At 38.1% G+C, this 25,684-nt stretch overlaps 1 protein-coding gene across 7 annotated transcripts in view; it reads right to left on the bottom strand.

Moving 5' to 3' along the window:
* The window catches only part of LRRC4C (leucine rich repeat containing 4C), a 1,197,418-nt gene that overhangs the window by 461,641 nt on the left and 710,093 nt on the right, over positions 1–25,684 (bottom strand). For all 7 annotated transcript variants that reach the window (XM_044259104.1, XM_044259107.1, XM_044259106.1 and 4 more), the window contains exon 4: positions 15,857–15,993. The gene's annotated coding sequence lies outside the window, so the exon portion shown is untranslated. The remainder of the gene's footprint in view (positions 1–15,856; positions 15,994–25,684) is intronic.

Here is a 25,684-nt window from a genome sequence, read left to right on the forward strand (position 1 = left end):
AACACACACACACACACACACACACACACACCCCAATCATGGGTTTTACAGTAAAAAGCTTTGATTTAAATAATGTCTTAGCCAAGTCACAGTTCTGAGATCCAGTTACCTCTACTACAAAATGGGGAGAGGGAAGAGATAAATAACGTTATGTTCTTTGGGGAATACAGAGTTATGGGGAAATTTTGATAAATAAGTTTTGATTTAATTTTAAATTTAAATTTTAATTATTAATTTTAATTTTTAATTTTGATTTTGACTTTACAACAGTGTTTTGTAGGGAGAAAAATCAATGAAGTTATAAAAACTAACTAAATAAATAGAGAAATGAATAAATTAAAAGCCCATTTTATTGACTAAATGAACTGGCTATAAACTTGGGTAAATAATGACACCTGTGAATGTACGTTCCTGTATTCCTTTCTGTATACAATGTGGGGAGAGTATTTTGCTGGGTCATAGCCTGTTTTGAAAACCTTCTATTTCTCACAGTTGACTTTTTCTTCTCCTCCTCCTTCCCTTCCTCCTGCTCCTCCCTCCCCCTCCCTTCCTTCCCTTCCCCCTCCCCCTTTCCCTCCTTTGCCTCTTCTTCTTCTCCTTCTTCTTTTTTCTGGATTTCACGGTCAATAGCAGTGTTAGTATGAAGTGGAAGTTTTCAGAATAAAGCAAGGCTTACTAATAATAAAGGATGGGGAATTGCAGGAAAGCAGTACAAACTGAGTGTAATTTCCGTAATGATTCTTCATTCTTAGTGGTTTCAACCTAAGGGCCGCTGAAGTTGTGTTTATGTCTTATGCTGAAAGGAGCTTGGTTGAAGATACTGCAAATTCATATGTGTGTGTGTGTGTGTGTGTGTATGTATATGTATATATATATATATATATATATATATATTTCAGTTTACTACAGATTAAAGAAAGTTGTTTTCAGGGCTTTTGGATTTTATTAAATAAGTATGTTGCTTTCTCAACTGATCTGTGAAAAACCACCTGAGTCAAATAGTTAAGTCTTAGCAATGTATATGCGGAGTTAAACGCAACATTCCCATTAAGTCTGAAAAACAGGATGTTTATACCAGCATTTGGACAGAGTTTGCTTTAGAGATAAGTGCTTTGTTTTTATGTTTATGGCTAGCAACAAAATGTGGATTCTATTTCTTTGATTCATCGGATCTCATTCTCAATAATTTTTTGTTTTTTATTTTTTTAAATAGATAACTTTTTAAAACGGGAAGGGAGCCCATGGCTAATTATAAGATGTTATCAAGTTGCTACAAGTTGAAAGGTTTAGTCTTTGGCTCATAGACTTTTCCTCAAGTCCTAAGGCAGTCTTGCAAAAAGAGTCCCAACACCCCAACTCATCCAAATAGCATAATAATAAAATCAATCAAACTGATGGCTTTAATGGCCTGCTAATATTTACCAGCCGTTTCTTCTCTTGCCTGTTTCACCCTGGTGATCTACGACAAAATTCGCAACCTTGAGCTCTAGTACCCTAAGTGAATGTATGTTACTGAAATGAATTTAAATCTCAATTATAATTAAAGCTAGTTGTCTACAGGGAGATTTTTCTTAAGCCTTTCCTAATACATCCCAGACTCCCAGCCTATGGGTCTCATTAACTTTCTCAGCTGCCCTAGGGATTCCCAGGCTTTGGAGAGCTAAGTGATGCTTATTGTTCAGGCTGTAAGGAAGGAGCTAATCTTCAAGTAGGAAGGGAAGAACATATACACACACATAGAGAGGTACATATAAGATGCTATAAGACATGTCTACAAAAACGCAGTGACAATCCAGGGAGCACATATTCCACAGGGGGACATCTGGAGATGCTTCATAAGGAAGGTATTTGCCCCAGATATTGAGGAAAAGGCTGATATCTGAAAACAGAAATTGAGACAAGGGGCCATAAAGGAGTGAAAAGGAGAGTGTGCCTTATCTGGTGTGCCTCAGCATGGATTAGCAGCAAAACATGGACCCCTTAGACGATGGGGCAACCTGGTAGGGCCTAGGGTGACCCTGCCTCTAGATAAAACATAGTAAACAACACCTGGTAGTTACTACTCAACTAGGGTGTGTTCGTAAAGCGAAGGAGGTACTCTTCCACAAGACATCTATTTCAACAGCCAGCTGCCAGCATGTCTCTATGTGTTGTGGGAAGGAAGTATCTAGGATAGACTAATAGCAGGGGCCCAAGACACTCAGCCTAAGGAATATGGCTTATGGCTAAGGGAAGTTCAGACAAGAGCACTAAATCCTTTTTACAGAAAGAGTAAGTAAAATTAGAGTCAGGAAAACTTTACCACCTAAGATGAATTATGAGCATAAAGACATAGGTAACAATATCTCAAAAAGTAAAGTAAAACCAACTAAATCTCTAAAGTGTAAGAAAACCACAGAATGGCATATAAGGAGCATATAATGGCTCAGCATGGAAAAGTGACATTGGGATTTAACTACCAAAATTCCCACAGGGGTCCCTCATGCCTCCAGATGGCCAGGTCACCATCTACCACACCAGGGTTGCTTGGAGAAGTGGCTGTCCTCTATGACATACAACAGGAATAACCTTTGGCATCTCCAAACAATGCATGAAAAATGAGGCCTCATTAATGGGTAGAGGAGATACTTTCTAATTTTCTCTGAATCAAAAATTCACTTGTTTTATGAAGATGCTCAATGTTGTTTCTAAGAACCTCTTGGAAGTTTTTCCTTAGGAAATGTCCACTCACTCTCATCTTGGTCAAGAGCTGTATAACATCTCCATCTGGCAGTGAGCACACTGAGAATGCTGCTCTGACACACCATCTTCTTCTCATGACCCTTCTATCCTCAGGTGACAACGTCACACTGTGTCTGAGGTAGAACTTCCTTAACTCTGCACCTGATGTTAGCTGCTGACCCAGAGCGGCAAGGCTCATACCCGGTGTTATTTTCTCCTGCAGGCTGCCAGATTCTTCCATTTAATTTCTTAACAACTCCAGATGTTTGGAAATGACTTCAACAGGGCCAAGCCCATGCTATCTTCTTCTGTCTTGAGTCTTCCTTCTAGCCTGAGAAACTCTGTATCCGCAAGCACACATCAGCCTGTTCTGAGATTTTAAGCCAAAGTAAAAACAAAACAAAACAAAAACAAAAACAAAAAAACCCTGTTCCTCTGTATATGAAATAAGTTGCCCATGATCTACTGATTCTATTATAGCCACTCTCTAAATCTTAGTCTTGACACAATTATACCACCCTACTGAGACTAGGATGAAGAAAAAAGAGCTAACCAACATTTATAGTCTTCTCATATACATTAACTTAATAAAACTTATAATTATACTTTGAAGTTAGATATTATTTTATTCTTGCATTCCCCTCCATTTTAAACTTACCATATTTAAGACAAGCTCATCTTCTACCCCAAATCTCCCTTTCCAAGGCCCTGCCCATTTTCAATAAATGAAAACTGAAACTTCCATTTATCCCATCCAAAAACTTTAGCATTATTCTTACTTTTGCTCTTTCCCATCCTACCTTGAAGCATCTCAAAAATTATATATACTCCAGCCATATTCAGAATCCAACCAATTCTTACCATGTGTGCCTCTATCATCATGCTGTAAGAAACGATCATCTTTCACATGAATTTTGCAACAGCCTACTAATTGTTCTCTCTTCTTTTCTCCTCACTCACTCACTCACTTCACTCCTCACTCTTCAGTCTATACGCCCCACAGAAGCCAGAGGTATCTAGCATCCTAACCCACATACCCCACTTGCAGTACCCCAGTTCTATCCCTTCTCCCTCCCTTGCTCTGCTTCACTGCTCCATAGCCTTTGGTGTTCCTCAAATACACTAAGCATGCTCTCACTACCTGGCCTCTCCCCTCCTTTCCTCCACCTGAGCATCTGTGCTCCCAGATATCTGCATGCTTCAGTCTCTCACCTCCTTTGGGTTTTGCTTACTTCCTTTGTGATGCCTTCCCTTTATTCTCCATTTAAAATGACAAGGCACTCCCACACTAGTATAATTTGTTCCTCCCCTCCTTTATAGTTTTCTGTAGAGCTTACCACCATCTGGCATAATACTTACTTAATAGTATTTTTATTATACTTCTTTGTTTGTTGACTGTCTCTGCTGACTAAAATGTGGATCGAGAAGAGCTGGAATTTGTGTTTGCTTTTTATTGTATCCCCAAAGCCAAGAACAGTGCCTGAATCAAAGTGGGTACTCAATAAACACTTGTGGGATGACTGAATTAATACAAGGCAAACAATGAATTTAGAGAAATACGGACTTGTGATGATTCAACTCTTCCTAACTTACTACCCCTTGATCTCATGTATAACTTTTTCTCAGTATCAGCTTCATTCAGCTCATCTATAGAGCAGAAATAGCATGAAGAATACTGATTAAAATGGTAAATATGAAATACCTAGGACATAGTAGATATGAAACAGATGATGATTGTCATTGTTATTCAAATATTATTTTTAATAAACTGTGGGATGCCATTTTCACTCTTCATAAAGTTGAAGAATTTCTACTTTTACCACAAAGTGTAAAGGCACATGAATTAAGTAAAAATATATGTATTTATATTTATTATTTTTATATTTAATTTATTATATAAATTTTATATAAATATAAATGTGTGTGTGTGTGTGTGTGTGTGTGTGTGTAAAAATGGGCAGCACAGGGTTTGGTCCATAGAAGTTCTATAATGAGTGATTGCTTCAACTGTAGTTAAACTATCTTCAAGATTTTTTATAATACACCCATGCACTAAATTTCTTGAGTTCAAAAGTAGTTGGGCATCCTGGGGATTGGAAGGATTTTATAAATTTTAAGACTTAATATACCATGTTGCTAAAAGAGTGCTGTGCCTAGGGCTTTCATATCCAGTTGCTGAGCTTGTAGTGGCTAAGAATAAGGATCTTCAAGGCCTGCTGAACAGCTCCCAGGCCCAAAGTAGGTGGCCCTTGTTAAAGAGATTTCTTTTTCAACTTCAGGAAAATTCACAAGGACTTCACTGGTTTTTATTTGCTATCAAAAGCACACACACTCCTGGGGAGGCATTCTTACAACCTACTTCCTGCAGGTAACCCACTAGAAAAAAAGTAACACTTTGTTATCATTACCGAGAAAAAAAAAAAGAAAAGAAAAGAAAAGGAAAGGAAAAAAAAAAAAAGGAATCCTCCAGTTTTTGTCAATACCATGTCAGCTAATTAACCAAAGGAAATCTGGTGCTATGATTTTCTTTTGCCAAATCACATGAAAACAAGCCAAGTAACTTACCAGCAAAATCCTGGAGCTAGTTTGTACCAGTTTGCAAGAGAATATTCTGTGCAGAATATCTCTTTCCTCCTTTGTGTTCAGTGACATCACACTGGTTCTTGGAAATAGGCCATAGAGGGAGTATTTACACCACAGAAACGGGAAAACACCAGAAACCAGAGCTTTTGTGGTTTTTTGTTTGTTTGTTTGTGTTTGTTTTTCTTCAGAGAGCTGGTTTTCCAGCACACTATTGATTCTACCTTGTTATTTCCAAATGTATGAAATAAACAACCATTCATTCAAAAATTTGTTATTGCTGTACCTTCTCCGTGCAAGGCATTGAATTTAGAAGCTGCTCTCTGCAATAGATGCATACCATTCAGTTGAATAGAATGGTTGCCTCAAATTGTTTTACTGCCTTGAAATTTCTGGTTTATGGTTTGGTTTCTTGAACAGTCAATGTGCGCTGTGAAGCATTTTACTTTACTGCAGAGATATTTCATTGTGTTTGCAACATGAATATGGAGCTTTAAAGATGTAAAATGTAATAAATCAAGCATAGGGGATTCTCATGTTATTAAGCCTATTTGTCATTAGGGGAAGAAAAAACCTGAGAAAATCAAGGTTCTGTCAATAATGTGATCATTTCACCTAGTGGGACAGACAGGATAGGAGACTTCAGAGACATGGACCAATTCTTCCTTCAAAAGGTGTTTCACAGGGGGCGCCTGGGTGGCTCAGTGGGTTAAGCCGCTGCCTTCGGCTCAGGTCATGATCTCAGGGTCCTGGGATCGAGTCCCGCATCGGGCTCTCTGCTCAGCAGGGAGCCTGCTTCCCTCTCTCTCTCTGCCTGCCTCTCCGTCTACTTATGATTTCTCTCTGTCAAATAAATAAAATCTTAAAAAAAAAAATAGGTGTTTCACATATACCTGGAAACTTCTGAAATTATGTTTGATAAGCTGGAATGTGGCAAGAAGATGCAATCTCTCTGATTGTGTTCTCTGCATTGTCTACCTATTACCTCTCAGCTTTCAACTAGGTCATGTGAAGGTGGCTTGGAAAAATTGGCTAAATCTTGTTTTACATGATTTAGCATGTAAAAAACTGCAGAAAAACTGCAATTATTTTCTGCAAATCATATTTAGGAGGATGGCAATAAAAGGTGCCTGCCACTCTTTTACTCATACTTTTCTTTGTCTTTAATTTCTTTATTAGCTTTTATATTTTGACCTTAACTTTGAAAATAAAAATTAATATTTTATTAAAGAATTGCTTATGGGCTCTCAGCTTCCTGCCATTTCTTACAAGTCAAATTCCTTTTAATCCTATCCTCTCTTGTTTTACTCTAGTTTGGGAAGCAAGATTTTGAAATAGGACTTTTTAGATTTGTCTTTTCCCATAAACTACTGACTTGATTATGATAAGTCCTTTAAAAAAAGATGTCATATATTTCTTCAAGGTGTGAAGCTTCTAAAGATCTAGAGAGACAGAGATGAGCCAGATCTTTACTTTTGCAGTCTTAAAGAAAGAAGAAGAAGAAGAAGAAGAAACTACAACATTTAAAAAGGTTCTATCACAGAATCTTTCTTCCTTAACAAAGTGATTATTATTTCATTACTTTGTCTGAAAGTTTCTAAGAATAAAAGTAGTTTTGTTTTTAATAATGCCAAGATATATTTTAAATAACATTTTAATTCTGAATATAATAAAACCGTATTTAAAAGGAAATAATTACTCCAGGCATGACAAAGTTTTAAAACCTAATAATCTTTGTAAACATTAAAACCCACAGAATAGGGTAGTTTTCTATTAATACGGATTATCTTCCAGGCTGAGTACTGTATAGTATTCTGATCATTTCAATTAGTGGAAGCTACGAAGTTTAAAGGACAGATAAAATTTTGCCATAAGTTTCGAAATTCTTGTTCTCAGTCTAATTTTCTGTATAGAGGAGATAGTAAAGTGAAGAGGAAATCAAAGTTTCATTTCCATGAAACAAGAATATCAAATATAAATATAGTCTCTTTATTTTAATAGGCTTACTCTTTACTGAAAACTATATAAAGTAGAACTCACCATACTTCATATTACACTCTTCCTATTTATTTTATAGCAGTAGGCACTCATGGGAAGCTTTTCACCCCAAGAGCAAGCTTTTTAAGATGAAAACAACCAAACAAAAACCAGGATGCTTTAAAAAAAATGGATTCTGTAAATATTCATTACTTAGAAAACCCCCTAAGTACACTCCTGCCTTATCAATACACAAAATCAAAGCTGATGTCCTCTAAGTAAGTGTTTTATGATGTAGGTTGCAAAGTTCGCTTTTCAACTGTAGTCAGTCAGTAAATTCCTCAGCTTTTGCAGCAAGCCCTTTGCTTTGCATGAAGCATGGTCTGTTTCTGGTCCATCAAGATTCTTAAAGCATCAGAGTTCTTGCACTTTCTCTAAGCCTCTAGCATCCACTAGTCCAAGAGGAAAGTGCTAAACTATTTGCTGGTGGTACTTCACGCTTTCTGTCAAGGTTCTTTTTGTATTTGTGGATAAAGTCCTTTCCTTAGGAAACTGGAAAGCCATTGTCTATGTGATACCTACCCTGAAAGACTTTTTATAACCAATCCATGAAATTCAGAGCACCTCCTTGGGCTATATGTTTAAGGACAGAATTAATGCCTATCTTAAAGGACAGTGATGTTAAATCATTTTGGTATCACATGTTGCTATTTTTTATTTTTCTTTGTAGTTATTTTTTTCTTATGTATAATGGGATGGGTGGCATTGACACTTGACTCATAGACCACCAGTCTACATCTATTGCAAAACACAAGGTTATCACAGTTGCTATTTGGGCTCAAAGCATGTATCATAAAATACAAATAGAGGGGTACCTGTTCTTAAATATTTTAAAGTGTATGTGTGAAGAAAGGTGCTTATCTTTCCTCTGCTTCCACCAAGGCTACAACAATAAGCACCTGGGTTCATTCATAGGACTAGGATTGACATTAAGAATTCCCTGACTGGCTAAAGAAATGTGAAATGTGGGACTACATTATCTAGAAATGCTACAGAACTCCTTTCCTGCAGAGGTTATTGCATATTGAGAATATGAGACAGACTACTTCCTAGCATCTCAAAGCATGCTCCTTCCCTCTGCTAAACTTCTAGGGCAAGTCATGTATGATGAGTAATGTGTAGCATCAGGCACTAGCAGCAAAGATGAACAAGACACTGCCTTACTCTAAGGAGATGAAAGACAACTTCTGAACACATATCGTAGTTATGTTAGTCTTTCTATTTTAGCACTGGGGATGGTTTTTATATAACTTGATAGTTAGCTCTCAATGATATGACATGTATGTAGTATGGGACCTACATATCCTCCTTAGTGCCTAGCATATTCTCTAATGGGTAGGAGAAAAGTTGTTAATTTAATTCATTTAGTAAATATTCCTTCATTCCGTAATTATCCTTAAGTCCCTACTATGTGAAGCCATCATCTCTTTAAGATGGTTTTTGCAGGTATTCCTGCCCAAATACAGGGGAATGGATTTGGTGAAGAGTTGGATTTTTGTTTTGTTTTCTTGTTTGCTTGTTCTGCCTTGATTATAATTTAAAATTTAGTCATGTAAATAGATCCATCGCAGTATCTTCAAAAATGCTTCCAAGGGACTACCACTTTCAGGATGTAGAGTAGATTTTCCTTTTCCTATTCACCCCATCGAGTACACTGAAAACTCTGGACATTATATAAAAGAAGAAGAAAAGAAAGAAAAATGTAAGAAGACCTTGAAAGGTGGAGATCAAGAGACAGACAATCTCTGAAACTTAGATCCAAGTGAGGACACAGTAGTGAGAGGTCTTGGGTTTTCCTTTTGCCTCATATATCCCAGATTTAAGGTAGAAGAGACCAGAGACCCAGAAAAACTGACAGGTCCAGACAAAAAAAAAAAAAAAAAAAAAGAAAGAAACAACAAAGTCCTGCTCTCTCTATTCAAAAGACAAAGAAAACATGACTTAGCAAGAAAGAAAACCGTGAGACAAGACTCTCATCCAGCTGAACATCACAGAAAAGACTCGTAGCTCTATCCCCTCTCAGGCCAGCAAAATCCAAGTGTGGACCTAGATTTTCATCTTCACCAAGCTATAAAATTTCCCCTTAACTCCTCACTAAGGTGATACCAGAGAAGGCCAGGTAGGACACCAGAATGTTTATCCTTGCCAGGCAGCAACAAGGCACCCTGTATCCTTTGCATTGTCAGTCGGAATGACATAGAGACCCCCCAGACTACTGTCTCCACCTAACAGTAACAAGGGGATGTTCTCCTGACATGCCGCAGTAGTATCAGTATCGGCCATGGGGACAGTCATGACTTTCACCTCCACCAGCAGCCATGCATGAGGCCACTCTTCGGCCCATGTTGTCAGTGGTGGCCAAGTGGGTAGCGGTTACATGCACTCCTATACCAGCCAGGGAAGTATCAATGGACATCTAGTGGGAGAGCTGAAACTGTTGCCCGGAAGTAATGAGAAGCCCCAATCCACTCACGTGTCAACAAAGGCCAATTAAGGAATATGAATTCTGTTCCACCCTGGTGTGAACTCTACCTTTCAGAAGGAGCCAGCTAAAAGAGAAGTTCTGAATAAGATATAGAGTCCCATAATATAATGTCCCCAATGTCTGCATTTCGAGTGCAAATTAGTCATTACACCAATAACCAGGAGGTTTTCAAATGAAATGAAGGAGACGACCCATAGATACCCACTCGAAAAGGAGCAAGTCCACATCCATGGGCAATCAAGTTAAATCTGACTGAAGTCTCGCCTCCTATACAAAACTTAGCTCGAACCAGATTATGCACTTACATACAATAAGTAAGAATACAAAACTTTTTGAAAAAAAACAAAACAAAAACATGAGAGGAAACCTTTGGGACCTGAGGGTAGGCAAAGAATTCTTGGACTGGACACTAACAGCATGATCCATGAAGAGGAAAACTGGAAAACTGGACATCATGAAAATTCAAAACTTTTGTTCTGTGAATGCCTATTAGAGGGTGAAAACTCAAGTTAAAAAATGGGAGAGAACATTTGCACACTATTTATCTGACAAAGCTTAGTACCAAGAATATACAAAAAAGAAAAAAATGAAGTTCTCAAAACTCAAGAGTTAAAATACTGGGGCGCCTGGGGTGGCTCAGTTGGTTAAGCATCTGCCTTCTGCTCAGGTCATGATCTCAGGGTTCTGGGATTGAGCCCTGTGTTGGTCTCCCTGTTTGGCAGGGAGTCTGCTTCTTCCTCTGCCTCTCTCTCCCCCGCCCCCTGCTCATGCTCTCTCTCAAAAAAATAAATAACTTAAAACAAACAAAGAATTCAATTAGAAAATGGATACGAAACATGAACAGATATTTCCCTGAAGAGGAAATGCATACAGTAAATAAACACAAAAAATGATTTTAAGCATCACTAGTTTTTAGGGAAATGAAAATAAAGACACAATGACATAATTAGGGAAAAGCTCTTTGACATTGGTCTTGGCAACATTTTTGGGGGGGGGGTGGATATGACACCAAAAGCACAAGCAACAAAGGCAAAAATCTACAAGTGGGACTAGACTGGCATTATGTATTTACACAGCCACAAAGCACAGGACTGGCTACCATTTGGGACTCAGGGGCTCCCAGCCTAGGGATGCTGTGGGCAGGAACGGGGAAGAACTCAGAACAGCTGGCATCTGCAAACACGAAAACCTGTGGGGCTAAATCCACTGAAATTCATTGGCTGTCTGAGTCTCGTTTCCTTAGTGGCAAAAGCTGATAGAAGTCTTCTGCAGAGTAGGTCACTAAAACCACTGTTCCTCCCACTGCATGGCTGATCCTGGGACTCCTGCCATAAATATTTGTTCCTAGGTACCCCCATACATGTTAGCTTTGCCAGTTTCTGGATGGGGTCACATCCCAGTAAGTCCTTTATGCAGTGTCCCAAAAGGTTGGGGTAACTCACACCTCACTCTGTCCTTCCTTTCCTGGTTGAGAGCATCTTTTTCTAGCTTTCCTGTTGCAAATCAAAACCACAATGAGAGAACTCCTCATACCTGCATTATTAAAAAAAAAAAACACCTGAAAAAACAAAGAAACAAACAAAAAATGTATAGCTGCAAGTGTTGGCAAGGATAAGGAGAAAAGGGAAACCCCGGGGGACCAATGATGGGAGTGCAAATTGGTGCAGCCACTGCAGAAAGCAGTATACAGAGGCCCCCCCAAAATTAAAAACAGAACTACCATATGTCCAGTAATTCCACCTCTGGATATATTATCTAAAGAAAATGAAAGTATCTTGAGTGTCTGCACTCCCATCTTCAGTGCAGCATTAGTCACAATAACCAAGACATGATAACAACTTAAGGGTCAAGCAATAGATGGATAAAGAAAATGTTATAATTTTTTCATATTATATATAAGTAACATATATAACTATATAGATACATATTTATGAAATATTAGTCATAAAAAATCCTGCTATTTGTGATAAAATGGGTAGACCTTGACGGCATTATGCTAAGTAAAATAAGTCAGATAGAGAAAGACAAATATGGTATGATCGAAAAACACTGAACTCATAAAACAAATAGGAGATTGATTATTACCAAGAGTTGTGGGAAGTTAAAGGAGGCATTGCTCCAAAAGTATAAACTTTGTTACAAGATGAGTAAGGTTTGGAGAGCTCAGGTACAACAGGATGACTATAGTTAACAATACTGTTTTGGATAGCTGAATGTTGCTAAGAGAATAGATCTAAAATGTTCTCACCACCATCACCACAAAATGGCAATTATTTCAAACATAGCATGCTGTTAACTAACCTTATAGAAGTAAACAGTTCATAGTATACACTGGTCTCAAATCATCCATTTGTAAACCTTAAACTTATACAATGTTGTATGTCAGTTATATTACAATAGAGCTAGGGAAAAAATTCTAAATATGCAACTGTCACATAATCAAGCAGTTCACTTTTGGGAAATGAAACGAAATCCTATCTTCACACAAAAATCTGTACATTCATTTTTGTAGCAAATGTAATTATAACAGCTCCAAACTGGAAACAACTGCTTAAACACACTATTGTATATCCTTCCCAGAAATACTACTTAGTTGAAAAGAAAAAAAAGAATTACTACGTACAATAACTTAGGTGAACCTCCTGAGTATTACATTGCTTAAAAAAAGCCAATTCCAGGGGCGCCTGGGTGGCTCAGTGGGTTAAGCCTCTGCCTTCGGCTCAGGTCATGATCTCAGGGTCCTGGGATTGAGTCCCACATCGGGCTCTCTGCTCAGCGGAGAGCCTGCTTCCCCATCTCTCTCTGCCTGCCTCTCTGCCTACTTGTGATTTCTCTCTCTGTGTGTCAAACAAATAAATAAAATCTATTAAAAAAAAAGCCAGTTCCAAATGATTCCATTTATACAACATTCTTGTAATGAGTAAATGATAGAAACCCAAAGATCAGTAGTTGTAAGCTGCTTAGGACAAATATTGGGGGATGGGGATGAAGTGGGTATGGCTATAAAAGGACAAGAGAAGGGCCCCTTGTGATGATAGAAATGCTCTGTCTTGTGACTGTACTAATTTGATATCCTAGTTGTTGTCCTATAATTTTGTAAGATAATTATCATTAGGGAGAAAGTGGAACAAGGTACATGGAATACCTCCAATGTCATTTCTTAAAATTACACATTAATGTACGCTGTTTCACAATGAAACCATTAAAAATTCAATCATTAATAACATCACATCTACATATTTTGCCTCTGGACTATATGGTAATCACAGAAATGCCCTTAGTTGATTTTAAGGAAACCTGTCCAGCATAGCCCTACACAAATGTTTTTTTTTTTTTTTTTAATTGTGGTCATTATTAAATGACTACGTCTCGATCAAATGCATCTTCCTCTATTTTGTTTTGAGAGGCGGGGCTTGGGTCACCGCAGAGTATATCCCCTTTGCCACCTGGTCCCATCTGTGGGTTCCCTTCCAGTTTCTCAGGCTACAGTATTTGCTGGAAGTGATCCCTCGCAATATTCTGGAGTCCCAGATCCATATGGTCCCCAATCTGAGCTCCTGGGGCACTAGCACCAGCCAGCTGGTATAATCCTTGTCAGAGACACAAATCTCAGCAATGTGAGTCCCCCCCACCCCCTAAACTTCTAAAGTTCCTCAACTTCTCAGGCAACACCGCCACCCAAGACTCCTGAAATCCAGCTGTACAAAAATCCCTTCTTCAGTATTCCAACTTCCAATCATCCCAAACTCTTGCCTGCTGTCCCTGAAACCAGGGCAACAAATATAGTAGTGACTACTTCTGTGATTCCTCAATGCCCCCTTCTGCTTTTCCAGTTCTCCAGTGTCGGGTTAATAATTCTTAAAATATGTCAGTTGAAATAACTGGTACAGTTTCTGTTTCCCGAGTGCAGCCTAACAGATGTAGGCTATCCGTGGCAGGGTTTGAAGCCAAATAAAGGGAAAGTAGCTAGAAAGGCAATGAGAGACTACATGCAAGGCAAAATTATGAGATAGGCAAACACGGTGCCAGGAAAAACAATCAAAAGCAGGAGGTGGATAGGAGTTCAGGGAGAAGTAGAGCTGCAGAGAGGCAAGTGTTCTGTTTTTGAGAACAGTACAAAAATAGGAGGACATTCTAGTGCTGCCTTTTCCCCACCTTGTTTTCAAGTTATGATTCAGTTCTGGCCCATGTATGTTACCAGATAATTCTCTTTTCACTTACACAGGTCTTTCTTCCCCATAAACAAACGATATTAACTAAAAGAAAATAGCATCCCAGGGGTGCCTGGGTGGCTCAGTTGTTAAGAGTCTGCCTTCTGCTCAGGTCATAATTCCAGGGTCCCTGGATGGACCCCAGGATCGGGCTCCCTGCTCAGTGAAAAAACTTTTCCCTCTTCCATGCCCCTCCCCCTGCTTATGTTCTCCCTTCATTGTCTCGCTCTCTGTCAAATAAATAAAATCTTAAAAAAGAAAGAAAGAAAAAAAGAAAGGAAACAGCATTCCCCTTTCTGAACAGATAGAAGGACCAAGACTAAAGACAAAGAAATGGGACAATCACATACACTTAAAAGAAAAAAAAAAAAAAAAAAGAGCTTCACAGGGTACCTGGATGGCTCAGTCTGTTAGGCATCTGACTTCGGCTCAGGTTGTGATCTCAGGGTCCTAGGATTAAGCCTCGCAACAGACTCCACGATTGCTTGTCCCTCTGCCCCCCCTTGCTCATGCACTTGCTCTCTATTTCTTTCTCAAACAAATAAGTAAAATCTTAAAAACAAAAAAGAGCTCAAATCCTTTCTTTATTGGTTCACATTCCTCTACAATACTTACTCTTAACCATTACCTCCTCATCTTTAGCAAGCACTTTCCACACTACAAAACATCTCCCTATCTGTGTTCTTACATGACTCTCAAAACAGAGCGGTCTCTTTAGAGACAGAGAGCATGTCTTCTATTGGCTTAGTCTACATAATCTAATGGAGTTGATGCAAGAAAGAACAATTGTCTTCCAGGAAGCTCTTGAGTTATGACTTTAGGACATATAGCTGTTATATATGCAACCCAGGAAGACTAAATATTAACAGGAGAATGTATGAACAATTCCTCCTTCAACTGTGATCTCAGATTCTTACAACCATTTCTTCTTTCCCCCTTAAAATAGCATGAGTGATTCAAGTCAATATTTGCCAATTAAAACGGTAAGTACAAATGTCTCTCTTGCCATAGACAGAGATTCAGGCTTTGATCTTTTATTTTTCTCCTCAACACAGTGAAACACCACAGGTGAATGAACCTATTATTTCCATTTAACAGAGCTAGACAGCTCTTACTTCTAGTCTCACGTAGCCTTGACCATTGATGGTCCGACAGGAAGCAGAAGGAGATGCCACAACGCACGCCCCAGCTCACAAACCGCCACTTGTAGGAGTCTCTTGGACTTTCATGCCTCCCCACTGGTTCATTTAGACAAGTTCAACTTTCCCATCAGCCCAACAGCAACTATTTTCCTGCTGTGACCACATCCAGCATTCCAATCTCACCGGGCTTTCAAAGGAAGAATAAAAAGCCTGCTACCTTTCCCAAACACTTTGTTCCATATTCATGACCTCACGGCTGCCCCCCTTTTCAAAAGAGAAGGTGGGGGGCATCGCCAGTTGTCTGCTTGTTTCATTCTGAATCCTGGGCAGCCCAATCTGCCACTCTTTCAACTCCCAGACACTTTGGAGGAACATCTGCTCCACGAACAGCGAGTCTGACTCCCGCCCCTCCACAAAATCACGGCTAGTAAAAGTTTTATGGGGTGGGTACTTTTTTCCTCCTGCTTCCTCCTTTTGTAACTGACTGAAGCCCAAATGAGCAAGATGAAATGACCAGATATTTAGCCATATGTTGGCATCCACATGGGTACGTTTGGGAGGGAAGAGAAGCTGTCAGCTGTACCAAATGAACATTATAATCATCTGAAATGCAATTAACAGCCCCACAGCCAATGAATCTTTGAAGGATTCTAACAGAGTAAATTATACCTCTCACTTACCTGCAGCAAATTGCCCATGGACCAGGTTCCTTGCTTGTGAAACTTCAATCCAGTCAGTTTATTTAGACTCTGAAGGAGTTTCAGGATATTTCCATACTGTTGCTCTACGTGGGTTATCTCCGTTCTTCCAGTAACGCCTATAAAAGCATACACAGACACACATACACACACACACACACAGAATTAAAGGAAATACTTAGCATATATAATGCTGAATAAATACTGGTTGATAGTTTATAAGTTAGTTTATAACCTGAATAAATACAGGTTGATAGTTTAGATATTTTAACACCCATAACTCACACTATTTTTTTTTTTCTTACCATTCTTATTTGTAAAAGAAAGTTAAGGGAATAAAGATTTTTCTCTTTTAAAAACCGTACTGCGTGTTAATGTGGCTTGGTATCTACAATTACACTTAGCAGAAGTACACCAGATGAATGGCAAAATCTTAATAAAAAATTATTGATTAGAGACCCAGTATAATAGATTTGACTAAAATATGCTTGTGATTGCATGCCCTCAGAAGGTGACAAGGAATTCAATATTTAAGAAGTTACCATGGGCCTGGCGCTGGGCTAGTAGCTTTTTTATAAATAACAATAATAAAATAAAATAGATAAAATAATTCTTTTCTATAAACACAAAAGTTTTGCCCTGTCTAGCAGAGATTCAACTAACTTCTCTGCACAGGTGGAAGAAGCTAGTTTCACCTACATTAACACATCAGTTTCAGTATTCCTAATCTCTTACCACTCATTACTCCAACTCTATAGGGCATACATATTGTTAAGCACATTTTGCTTAGCTGACCCAAGTCTCAGCAGGGTCCCATGAGCCTGAGGGCCATGAACACCGACAGACATTCCTGGCGATTAGATACTGTGCTATACGCTAAGGGTGCAAAGCTAAACACAGCTGTCTTTATCCTCAAGGTCAAGGAGACCAGGATAAATCCTTATTGAGTACGGGCTATATGCAAGGTGTCTGCATAGATATCCAGGCACTAAAAACATATAAACCCTCAATATCCAAAACTCACCCCTTGCTCTATGAAACAGTGAACTCAAATAGATTCAAACAGTGCTATCCCCTTCACTATCTGAATTCATTCTATAAACTCTTAATAACTGAAGTCAGGAAACAAGTAGATTTGTATAGGAAAAGGCACTCAATTGTTATCTTTAAATCCTCAAAGTCACCTTGTGAGGTAGGCATTCTTCCCATTTTTACAGATAAGAAAAATGAGGCTCTGTGATAGTGATGTTAAAAAAAAAAAAATCCCATCACTTTAGAATAGAAAGAGATAGCAAGATCACACAGCCCAGTGTCCTCATTTTATAGCTGGGAAAGCGGAGTTTGGGGAAGCAGAGTGATTCTCTTTAATCTCTGATCCAGCTAGGAGCAGGTCCTGCCTCAACATCTCCTGCTTCTACCTCCTGTGCATCTTTTCACTTATCTGGGACTAGTCACCTAAGAGAATGGGCCACACATCAGTCCCAATACTTTTAGGGTCACACCCCCATGACCCCTAAACCACAACACCAAGCAAGATTCCATGCTTTTCCTCCTTTTTTGCCGATCTCATCCCAACTCTCCTTGCCTTTGTCCCCTCCTCCAGTCTCCCTTTCCTCTCGTTCCATTTTTGTCTTCTTCCTGTTCCTTACTTGCCTCCTCTCCCTCCGTACGAGCTATGCTAGGAGGAGGAAATTATGATCACAGGTATCTAACAAACAGCCTTAGACTATATCCCCTCTCAACAAGGAGAGCAGAGGGAGGTTACTAGCATCCCTCAAAGTACTAGATCATACCAGCAGCAACCGTTCCCTTTCTGCAAGGAAAAAAATGCCACACATTTGTCATTTTTCTGTCCTTCCAGTCATTCACAACATGCTTCTGACATGGGGCTGATTTTGCTTCGAGACTTCACACCCCCAGAGACTTTCCCTTAGGAAATTTACAACCTTCTGTTCCTTTCCAAGTCATCAAAATTCTAATGGAGTAGTGTACTATGTAAACCTATGCTAATTTCAGTCATTATGCAGATGTCCAAGTATATTGCAGGTTTCCACCTCAAAGTGTTATTTCCCTCTAGAGTCAAAGGTACTTGGATGAGCTGCTGATCCCTTTGTTAAAATATAATCCACATATCACTAGGTCACCAAATTTATCAAACCTCTGCCAGGAAAACAGGATCCCTCTAGAGAGGCTGGCAGTTGAGCAGTCTTGAATTGCTGCTTGTATTGAAAATGGAGTGATGGGAAAACACTCTAAAGAAACTTAACTTTTTAATTAATCATAATCTCCCCCCTTTGTGAATTTTAAAAATTCCCGTTTTTGTTTTCATTTAGCAAGCTCTGTTTGGCTCCGTCTGAGCTGCCAGGAAAACAGTATAAAAATATTTTTCATGCGTTGTCTCATATAATCCTTAAGATAATTTCAAAGGGTCTGCCTGGAATGCATCATTTTTAAACATTTAGAAACTGATGTTTCAATGAGGTGACAAGATATGACCAAGGCTACGCAGCTCGTCGTAAGTGTTAACATCCAGACCTGCGACGCTTGGGTGGCTCAGTCAGTTAAGCTGCTGCCTTCAGCTCAGGTCATGATCCTAGAGTCCTGGGATTGAACCCCACATCGGGATACTTGCTCAGTGGGGAGCCTGCTTCTCTCTCTGCCTCTGCCTGCTTGTGCTCTCTCTCTCTCTCTCTCTGACAAATAAATAAATAAATAAAATCTTAAAAAAACAAAACAATACAAAACAAAAAAACCCCGGGCCTTACATCAGCCTCCATGTTCTTTCCCATTTACACATATTTACAATTTCAATGTGTTGTCTAACAATTGGTCCAAGCTGGACTTTCCTTGGATAAATATATCTAAATGGTTGAAGCGCTCATGTTCTATACAGAGTAAGATCTTCAAAGAGAGTGATGTTCTATCTAGAAGAAATAAGGGGGTTCTCATTAAGCCTCATAACCAATTATACCTATGATGTTAACACAATTGGATTAAGGGCAAAGAGTTCATTGAAGTTACATTCAATGTTAAAGTCAGAATTTCCAAATGGAAGTAGGATGCAAGTTAACATTTCCTCAGAAGCTCTCTATCACTGTGGTCTTTCCAGATCCCTAAATCAAAGAGCTCATGTTTCCTGAGAAAACTAAACTACCTTATCAAAATAAAGTTGTGGTAGACACTAGACCAAGACAAATATTATCTTCCTTATATGGGTTCCATATATAATAAGAAGGGCAAGGTTTTGATGGCCAACAGCGGGCACATGTGGCTTCAGAACCTTAAGATAGAGTTCATAGCATCTACCCCTCACCCCTGCCCACCATCCAGGCTTGATATGAGAATTAAAATATCAGCAATTAGGGGTGCCTGGGTAGCCCAGTCAGTTAGTTGGCTGACTCTTTACTTCGGCTCAGGTTATGATCTCAGGGTACTAAGAATGAGCTCAACACCGGGCTTCACACTGGGCACTGGGTGTGGAGTCTGCTTGAGATTCCCTCCCTCTCTCTCCTTTTATCCCTCCCTCCCTGCTTGCTTGCTCTCTCTCTCTCTCTTTCTCTCAAATAAATAAAGAAATATTAAAAAATAAAATACAATATCCACATTTAAGACTACAGCATACTGTTCAAATGTGACTCAAATAATGAGAACTCTTACTATCCTTTCATTCAGCACTAGGTCTGTCTTAGGGATCCATTCTAACCAGGGGCCAAATATCCTGGCTCCAATCATGCCTTTTGCCACATGCTGCTGCTAATCGTGTAGAATATAACACACAAGCAAGAGTTAAGGAGAGTAAGGATGCAGTGATGACCTTTTGATTCCTGACACCGACACTCCCCAAAAGTTCAAGCCCTGGTGTCAATAAACACTATCATCTCTCGTCCATTGGACCAGCCCCTTTTCAAACCTGGCAGTTGCTGTGTATGTACCCATTTACTGCGATTATTTCCAGAAGTGTATATTTGCACCATCTGAGTGTGAACCCATAATTTATAATGAAAGCTGAAACAGAGACACTAATGCTAAACACAGAATCTTTGCAAATTATATCCCAACAAATAATAAATTTAATAGAGGATCATGAGACCCAAATTGCTAACCATAAGGAAGAGGGAATGTATCATCTTCTAATACTATTTTACTGAATATAAATGAATAAAGCCTTCTTTTATTGAATTTGGGTCATCAGCATTCCAAGTCTCAATGGGGCTTTTGACATAAACATACAATCAAGAGCTGAGTTATTATTTTTATAACGATAATATCGTAGCTGGTGCCTTCAATCAGAAGCATGATAATCACAATTCATATAACTTAATAATGTGTTAATACATTTATTTAAAAAAATATGATACCAGTGTATATCTTTCATTCATTCCCACAGTCTATTTTCTAATAAATTTTGAAACAAAATCCAAGTTTAAACATGATTGTGGTACTCTAGGCAGATGTTCAAGTCCAACCTGCCTAAAAACACATTCAGTAAGATGAGTGGAGCATAGTCTCATCCAACTGTCCCAGCTAAGTTTTCAAGATAAGTTTGACTTTAAGGAAAATCATGGCTATTTTTTCACCCATTCATTCTCAGGAAGGCAAAATAACATTATAATAATTTGCACTCATTATAAAGTCACATGGCCTTAGGTCAAATCCAGGCTGTCAGTCACTGACTTTATTGCCTTCAGATACTTACTCTCTGATTTATCTCCTTATCTGTAAAAGGGTATAATAGTGGCATTTAAATAAAAGGCTTGTTTTAGTATTAAATGAGATAACCTACAGAAAGCAAAAAACACTACTTCTGACATGACAAATTCTAAATTAATGCTAGCTATTATTTTTCAGTTGTCCGCAAATTTTTGAAATGCCTACCGATATTCTCTATCAGGCAACAACCAGATGACATATTTGTCAACTCTGCCCCCACCTTGTCACATACAACCCAACCCCAAATCCCAAATATAAAGAAACTAGAGCATTCTCGCAGAGCAGTAAAGAAAGGAATCCACATTACCATGTCTTATATTTATTTAAGTTTGTATTTAAATTCCAGTTAGTTAACATACAGTCTAATATTACTTCCAGGTGTACAATGTCGTGATTCAAGACTTCAGTACAAGCCCCATTGCTCATCATAACAAGGAGAAGTCCCTAACAAGTCACTAACAAGTCCTTAAACCTCCCTACCTCTCTCATCCCCCACCCCACCTCTCTGCTGGTTACCATTAGTTTGTTCTCTACAGTAAAGGGTCTGTTTCTTGGTTTGCCTCTCTCTCTTCTCCCTCTACTTCTTAGTTCTGTTTCTTAAATTCCACATACGAGTGAAATCATATGGTATTTCCCTTTCTCTGACTTATTTCACTTGGCATAATACTCTCTAGCTCCAGCAGCATCCTTGTAAATGGCTGTAAATCTTTTTTATGTTTGAGTATATATATATATATATATATATATATATATATATATATATATCACCTCTTTATGCAGTTGATGAACACTTGTGCTGTTTCCATAATTTAACTATTATAGATAATGCCACTATAAACATCAGGGTGCAGGTACCCCTTTGAATTAGTATTTCTGTGTTCTTTGGGTAAATAGTATGTAAATATGTAAAATAGTAGTAGTAGTGCAATTGTTGGATCATAGTGTCATTCTATTGTTAACTTTAATCTGGCTGAAGGAAGGAATAATGAAGCATCCATATTGGAAGCAAGTCCCCCACAGGCAGCATGTGAGCTACACAGTCTCAATGAGCCTCTTAGTCAATCAGTAAACGGAGGCTCACATCCAAATGATGAAATATTTCAGAGTTAAGAGGGGACAATTGTGTGGTTCAATCCATTCAGCATCTGCCTTCAGTTCAGGTCATGATCCCGGTGTCCTGGGATCAAGCCCAGCATGGGGCTCTCTGCTCAGCAGGGAGTCTGCTTCTCCCTCTCCCTCTGTCTGCTGCTCTCCCTGCTCATGCTCTCTCTCTCCCTCAAATGAATAAATAATATCCTAAAAAATTTCTTTGGAGTTAAGAATAAAGCTAGCAAACTTTTAATAAAGCCATTTCATCATCTTCAAAATGGCCTCGATGGTTATTTTCAAACTTAGAATTCTCAGATGACTTGGCATTTTGTACTGGACTGAGGTGGCATAGGAAGAGGCAGACCTTGGTGCCCAGCCCTCTCCTTGAAGCCCTGAATATATTCCTACACCTGTTAAGTCTAGCTTTATAGGAGGGACTTCACCTGCATGTGTGTTGACATTGCAGCCAACATGTCCAAGGTCCAACCATATACCTTATACAAAGTCACCCTTGAGCTTATAGGTGCCCACTGCAGTAATGATATCTGCTCTGAGGAGGGTGCACCGAGGGAAGAGACCCATAGAGATATTTAAAAAGAGTTTGAGTAGGAATTCCAGATCTCAACAAACAGTAAGGCCTGATCTAAGAGATGGCTGGGGACTCTATGTGGGATCCTCCCCTTAACCAAATGAAGTCCATGCCTAAAAAAAAGAAGTGTCTGGAGAAATCCTGTTTAGATTTTTTTTAAAGGGTGGAGCCTAGGGAAGGTACCTTTCTGGCTTGAGTCTAAATGCAGAATCAAGGCTTTGGAGCCAAACCATTGGGGTTCTGACTCTGCTTCTGTTCTTTAACAATTAAGTAATCTCAGGCAAGTTATTTAGCCTGTATGCCTTGGTTTCTTTGTGAAATAAGAATTATAATCATTTACTTCATAGTATTTGAGAATGAAAGAATGAGTTAATGCACACAAAGCAGTTCAAAAAGTAGCTAGGAGAGAGTATGCATTGCATAAGTATTAGCAATTAGCTATTATTATTACTATTATTAGAAGAAAGAGTAATAGTGATATTGTTAGAGTGGTAGTAACAATAAGGTGCAAGTTCTGAAATAATGCAGAAAATCCTAAAAATAAGTTGCAATCAGGAATTTATTTTGTCTTGTTCTGTTTGGAATACGGGTCACTTACATAACATTTATTTTGCTCGAATAGAAGCCCTTCCTCTGGGTAAGTAATTAAGGTTTGAATTTCTGATTCTGGCCACATCACAGATTGAACTAACCTAGATCCACTTCCCATTACAAAACAGAAATACTGAATATGAATCTAAGAAAGAGAGCAACAACAGGTACACAGCTCTGAAGGAAAAATAAGTGGAGGATGCACTGCCAGATGTGAGAAATGAAAAAGGAAATTTAGCTGGTAGTATGAGCTAAACAAGATGATGCATGTCTGAAAAGAGGCAGGTGAAATGCTCTAGCAGCAGAGAGAACCTCTACAAAGCCTGAAGTCACACAACTGTCAGTTATGCCATTTCTAAACCTGAATGCATCCGTAACAGTAACGCAGTCCCAAATATGTAAAGACAAAGATGACAGAGCTAAAAAGAGAAATAGACAATTCCATAATCATAGTGGAAGATTTTAACATATGTCACATAGTCACTTACAGAAAAACATTAAGATGATTGTAAAAATTAAGAAAAATAGAGACAGTAACTATAAAGGAAACAGATTCTCAGCAAAACTGTAACTAGTTCCAATCCTCTTGATGATGTTGTCCGAACAAAACATCATGTTTAGAAAATATTTGAATCTAATGGATAAACTTAACCAATGGACATTTAGAGAACACTTCACTCAAACAGGTTATTCTTGTGAGAACACGGGAGATTATACTTGGTATCATGAAATATTTGGAACCGAATGGCAGCGCATACTGGATTCTTTAAATTCTTAAGGGGTGCGATGACAGGACTGTCTTTCATGACAATTTAAGCTTTAAATGCACGTATTATAAAAGAAGAAATGTAGCACCATAGTGGTCTTTGCATTTAACTAAAGAAATTAGATTTTTTAAAAGGAGGAGAATGTGAAAACAAATTGGAAAGAAAAGTTTGGAATCAATGCAGAAATTAACCAGAACAGCAACATTGGCAGAGGGATCACAAAAATTTTCAGCAAAAATAAAGCTGATTCCAGAAAAAAAGAAATAACAGGAAGGAAACACTTGAAATCATTGACAGAAACAACATTAAAATCATAGCTGAAAACAGGCTATCATCAGAAATAAAACTGATATTTAAAAATTTAGTAGAGTACCATGGATAATTTTATAACAAAATATTAGAAAACACTATTAAAAGAAATTTTTAAGAACAATATTAACTGCCCAAACTGACTAAAGAATATATAGGAAACTTGAATAAACAGAAGTCCACTAAGTAGCTTGAATTGGTAGGAAGTAACATCCTCTTCAGCCCCTGACCCCTAGTCACCTTATGACTTCTGGTAGGGTGCTTTCAATTTGACGTAATAATGGTTCTATCATGTAAAATATATTCAAGAGATCAAAGGTATAAGAGAATTAATGTAGATTCCTGAAACCTCCCCTTTTTTACTTCTTGGGGAAAAACTGGTGCTATCTGTAACTTATGCAAAGTAAAGAAGCCACAGGTTTGGAGGAACCCAGATTTCATCTTCTTTTATGTTATGAGTAGGAGGCACATCTAAAGAAATAGTGGCTGCCCATAGGTAAGTAATCTCACATTCTATTTCCTCTAATGTTATATATTTTCTGTACCATTTCGGTGCAATGAGTCTTACCAAAGCTTACTATGATTCTTTCAGATAATCTCCACATCCCTGATCATGTTTCCAAATCTGGACAAGGAATTTGAGAAAACTGAAATAAGCCATTCACAGAAAGACAAAATAGTACATGATCTCACTGGTACGTGGAATCTAAAATAGTCAAACTCCTGGAAACACAGAGTAGAATGGTGATTTGCAGGGACTCGTGGGACTAGTGGGAAAATGAAAAGATGTTGGTTCAAGGGTGCAAAGTTTCAGTTATGCAAAATAAGTAAGTTGTGGAGATTTAATCTACTACATGATGATATAGTTAACAATTCTGTAGTGTATACTTGACATTTTCCCAGAAGGTAGATCTAAAGTGCTCATTCTCAAAATTAGAAAATAAAGAAATGAAAAAAAAAAAGGTAACAGTGAGGTGATGTATATGTTAGTTAGTTTGATCGTAATGATCATTTAACAATGTATTTATACATTAAAATATCAAGTTGTAGATTTTAAAATATATATAATTTTTTTATTTGTCATATATACCTCAGACCAAAAAACAAAAAAACAAAAAAAAAAAACCCCTACAAGATGTAAAGAACTGAAAAGAAAACAGAGAATAAAGAGAAATAGAAACTCATTTATACCATTGGTGATAGTGTAAATTTTCTCAAACTCTCTACAAAGCAATTTAGCAATATGAAGAAGTTGAAATGCCTATTTTTCATAGAGGTTCTGGTATTAGATATATAACCTATGGCATCATTTTTAAAAGTACTGATTATAACCCATTAAAAGACTTCGAGTTCAATTTAGTGGGTCTTTATTCACTTTAGTTTATTATAACAGAACTCAAAATGCCAGAGTAAATTTTATTCATCATATACATGTATCTGTGTGTATGTGCACATGTGTATATGCATGTGAATATAGAAAAGGTAAAGGTAAGTATCTTTCAATACATAGGTTTGTATGCTTGTGTGCAGTCATGAGTCTCAAGATAAAATGTATTTCCTTCTGTGAATTACAGTACAAAGTTTAAACACAATTTTCCCCCATATAAGCACAGGGAGACATTTACAGGGGTGTTCACTGAAACATTTTTCCTAACCATGAGTAATGGTAAATAATTAGAAGTCCTTCAATTAAAAATGGGTAAATAATTCATTGTACTCTTATATAACAAAACATTACAATAGTCAAAATAAATG

The sequence above is a fragment of the Neovison vison genome, chromosome 7, assembly GCF_020171115.1.
Source record: "Neovison vison isolate M4711 chromosome 7, ASM_NN_V1, whole genome shotgun sequence".
In the NCBI taxonomy this organism is placed as follows: domain Eukaryota; kingdom Metazoa; phylum Chordata; class Mammalia; order Carnivora; family Mustelidae; genus Neogale; species Neogale vison.